Source organism: Palaemon carinicauda, chromosome 10 (genome assembly GCF_036898095.1).
Source record: "Palaemon carinicauda isolate YSFRI2023 chromosome 10, ASM3689809v2, whole genome shotgun sequence".
NCBI classification, from domain to species: Eukaryota; Metazoa; Arthropoda; class Malacostraca; order Decapoda; family Palaemonidae; genus Palaemon; species Palaemon carinicauda.
The window spans coordinates 6,415,722-6,420,721 of record NC_090734.1 but is presented as its reverse complement, the minus strand read 5'-3'; positions in this window follow the sequence as shown (position 1 = coordinate 6,420,721).

Genomic DNA, 5,000 nt, shown 5'->3' with positions numbered 1-5,000 from the left:
GCTGGCTTGCTAGTGTCGTTGCGCAGGAAGACGTGTGTTGCAGAGTGCAAGTCTGTTGGTATGTGATGCTTCGCTTAGGCCTTGTAAGTCTGGCGGCATGGAGTAAATTTTCCCACGACGTGACGTATGCGCTGGAGATCGTCAGAGGAGGTTGTAGAAGGAAAAATTCGGCAGGGACGACCAACGGGTTGCCATACACCATTTCAGCTGCCGAGACGTCGAGGGCGTCTTTAGGAGTGGTCCTTATTCCCAGGAGAACCCAGGGAAGCTGAGTAAACCAGTTGCAATCTGTGCAACGGAACATCAAAGCTGCTTTGAGGGTGCGATGAAAACGTTCAACCATTCCATTGGCAGCGGGGTTGTAGGCCGTTTTCTGATGTAGGGTGATGCCCAGGAGATTCGCTGATGATGTCCACAATTGAGAGGTGAAAGTGGTTCCTCTGTCAGAAGTAATATGCTAAGGGATACCAAATCTTGCAATCCATCCAGAGAGTAAGGCAGATGTACATGAGGCGGACGTTGCAGTTTCCATGGGGATGCCTTCAGGCCAACGAGTGGAGAGGTCGATGACGGTAAACAGGTAATGATGTCCTTGTGATGTGGGTAGGGTGCCTACAACGTCGACGTGAATGTGTGCGAAACGACGCTGAGGTTGAGGAAAGGTGCCCACTCCTGAATCCGTGTGTCGATATACTTTGGAAGTTTGGCAAGAGGTACAGGCGCGGACCCAATCCTTAGTATCCTTAGAAATGCCATGCCAAATGAACTTTGCCTTCAGCAGCTGTGCAGTAGAACGGCACGAGGGATGTGAAAGGCCGTGAATGAAATCAAACACCTGTCGGCACATGGGAGCAGGAATCAAAGGTTGCTGTCTACCAGTACTAACGTCACAGAGGAGGGTGGTGTTGGAGTCTTCGAGGGGGAAGTCTTCCCAACGGAGGGACGTGCAGGATGTCCTACATGCTTGATACTCTAGATCCTGTCGTTGGGCTTCAGCCAGGGTGTTGTAATCCAATATCAGTTGAACGGCAGCCAACGTGTTTCTTGACAGGGCATCGACAACGGGATTCATTTTCCCAGGGACGTATTGAAGGGTGCAATTGTATTCAGCGGAGGAGAGATGTCGGCATTGCCGGGCGAACCAGTCATCAAACTGTAGAGTAAAGGCGTGCACCAGAGGCATATGGTCTGTGCGAATTACGAAGGGCGTACCTTCTAAGAAATGACGAAAGTGACGAACGGCCAAGTGCACCGTAAGCAATACTCAATCGAAGGTAGAATAACCCGATTCTGCCTTGGACAGTTTTCTGCTGAAGAAGGCCAATGGACGGGGCGAGCCGTTGACCACCTGCTCGAGTACTGCACCAATAGCGACGTCGCTGGCATCGGTGGAGAGAAGGAGAGGGGCATGTGGGATAGGAAAAGTGAGAGCCGCAGCAGTTGATAGGGCCTTCTTTGCATTGCAGAACGCAGCTTCTTGTAGGGGACCCCACTTCTGGTCCTTTGGCTTGCCCTTGAGGGAGGCATAGAGGGGAGCAAGAGTGGCGGCAATGGCTGGCAAAAAATGGTGATAATAGTTGATTATGCCCAAGAATCCCTGCAAAGCTTTGACGGTCGAGGGCGCTTGGAAGTTCTGAACGGCTTCTACCTTTTCAGCGCGGGGATGGACTCCTTCAGGAGTGATGCGGTGCCCTAAGAACGACACTTCGTTGGCGCCAAAGATACATTTGTTGTACCAGACTGCAAGGCCGTTTTGTTGCAGGCGGTCGAGCACGATGCGCAGGTGACGGAGGTGTTCCTCTTTTGAGGAGGAGAACATAAGTATGTCGTCCACATAACATACACAGAAAGGGAGGTCCCCTAAGATGCCATCCATGAGACGTTGAAACGTGGCCCCAGCATTACGAAGGCCAAAACAGGAGTAATTGAAGGTGTATGTACCAAACGGAGTGGTGATGGCGGTCTTGGGGATGTCTTCTGGGTTCATAGGCACCTGATAATACCCCTTCAGGAGGTCGAGCGTAGAGAAAACCTTTGCTTTGTGCAGGTAGGAGGTCACGTCGGCAATGTTTGGCGGTAGTGATTCGGTTCTGTTTGCATGTTCAAGCACATGTAATCCCCGCACGGACGGAGGGAGCCGTCTTTCTTCAGAACGATGTGTAAGGGTGACAACCATGGGCTGGAGGCCTTTTGGCAAAAGCCCATTTCCTCCATTTCGGCGAACGTCTGTTTGGCGGCTGCCAAACGTTCCGGTGCCAGACGTCTGAATTTTGCGAAGACTGGGGTCCCGTCGTCTTGATATGGTGATAAATGCCATGCTTGGCAGGAACCGTGGACGTTTGGCGAAGTTCTAGACGGAAAACTTCCGGGTACGACGTGAGGAGGTGGGCATAGGCATCCGTGGGTGCGCTGATGTGTAGAGCAAGGTTAGAGGGGGCGGGTTGAAGAGGTGTCGACAAGTACGAGTTTGCGTTGACCTATCGTCGGTGGGCGACATCGACCAGAAGATGGAAATGAGAGAGGAAATCTGCACCGAGGATTGGCAATGTGACGTCAGCAACGAGAAACTTCCAATTGAATTTACCGTTTCCGAACGATAATGTGAGGTTCTCGTAACCGTAGGTGGGTATCGCAGATCCGTTGGCAGCTACCAAGTGGACGTCGGCAGATGTAGACAGACTACGTCGTGTCTTGAAGAGTTTCCTTGGCAAAAGAGAACGACAAGCACCCGTGTCTACCAAAAATCGCACGCCCGTTCCTGCATCATGTAAAAAAAAAGATTAGAAACACGGGAGGCCACCGCCACGAACGATGGCCTACTTCCACGTTTTTTGACCACTGACAATCCTCGGCACATTTCTTCGCAGATGCCCCGAATCTGAAGTGGTAGTAGCAAAACTGCGGCGGATGGGAGGTAGTAAGTGGCTGTAGAAGTCGTTTGTTGGGGCGCGAGCGATTGGTGGGTGGTGGGCGGCTTTGTCGCTGCTTCGGCACGTCACGGGGTAGGCGTGTATGTCCTACGGCATTCTTGTCAGCTTCGGTTGACGTTGAATAGGCATCCTCTTCGTCAGGGTTAGAGGCGTTGATGGAGGTCTTGAAGTGGCTGTCCATAAGGGCGTCGGCTTTGCTCATCAAGTCCTTTATGGGTAAACTATCGACATCGGGTATTGCAGCACGTATAGGTCCGGGTAAACGGCGTATCCAAAGGGCACGAATTAGGTTCACCTCACGAGGAGAGCAGTCTGCGGCATGTTCAAGGCGAGCGATACTGGTCATTTCCCTGAGTGCAAGCGAAGCCCTTTGGTCCCCCAACGGCTGTTGCGAGAGCTGAAAAAGTTTTGCTATACGGACGGCTGGCGTCGGCGAGTACTGATGCAGAAGGTATGTTTTGAGGGCGTCATATGCTATTTGGGTGTCTCCTTGTTCACAAAACCAGTCGGATATTTCCGGGAAGGTGTCCTCGGGTATCGCCGCGAGAACATAATCTGCTTTGGTGGTTGAGCGAGTCACGCCCTCTATGCGAAACTGGACTCCTGCGGGCTAAAACCAAGCAAACGCCTCTCCGCTGCCGAACGGTGAAAGTTTCAATGGGGCAGCCGCAGCGCCAACTTCTGTAGAGTCCATCATAGTACCAACGATGAAGGGGCGAGGGGGCTTGGGGTGGAAGGCGGTGGGAGCGAGTCGACTTCCGGGGTCATCAATGTGACGTTTGAGAGAAGGTTGTGAACTCAAAGGCAGTATGAAAGCAACTGAGTTAATTTATTATTGAACACTCTCCTTTATATACAAAAGCCCAAGGCAACAGGAATTTCCATGTTCACAAGACAGACAATGTTACAGAGGCGAAACGCAGACATGTTTATTCTGGTTCTTTTTAGAGCGAGGGAAGAGCGAAGATACAAGCGTAATATATGCAAAATGAATTATGTACGATCGTGTGACACACGGTTGGTACAGAAACAACAATGATAAGAACACTGATTACTAAAGTAGAAAACATAACTAACACTGCGTGGATGAGATTATACATCTAAACAGCAGAGGAACAGAGCCGGACTATACCTCCTTTACTACTCTCCTCCCCAATTCCAGTTTTCCCTTGACTATACAATTTACTTTCGTATATTTGAGACTGCAAAAGACTCGAGGGCATTTTGCAAAATCTTACATCGTCGGTCGAACAAGAACAAAGGAGGGACCGAAATAACCGAGGAACGCAAAGAACAAAACCAGACACCTTTCAGGGAATTTCAGTTTTGTTCTTTTTCATGTATTCGAATAAAGTCTCTTATTTTTTAGAAGGTTATCAATGAATGAGTTTTGGAATAGTTAATCACAATAAAGAAAATTAAGCATTCGTGATGAATATAAATTGAAATGGCTCATATTTCTCTGTTGGGTGGCCTACTGGAAACGTCCTTGGCTGGCATTTCTTATAGTGTCTGTAATCTCACCATCCTTATGAACAAAGGATGGGGGACTTTTGGAGAGTCTATAGGTCTACACTTGCTTTGAATACACCAGAATCCTGCATTATTAAGCTTGTCGAATTTCTATAATACCTAAAGAAATACATAAACTATGAAATGAAAAAAAAAATATATATATATTTTGAGAAAATATGTTCTTTTACTTACCCTTATTAATAAAGATCTTAGGTGATGGCTACAGGGCTCCTGGTCCTCTATGTTACTAAAGATATTATATTACCTCTTATAATGAGCTAAATTTAATTACAAAACCTTATGGGGTTTATAGTTGCAAAATACTAATTATCACTATGCCCCGTCCTACATTTCTTCTGTCCATGATGCCACTTTAACCAACTCTAAAACCTCAACTTTCAAAATAACTGATTACGCCTTTATCAACCTCATATATTATTTTAGTGTACAATTTTTAGCGAGCTTTTTATTACACAGTTTGTACCACAGCTAAGTAGAATCAGCAATGGGTTTCACATTCAATACACTTCTGTTGTTCATTACTATTAATCCCCC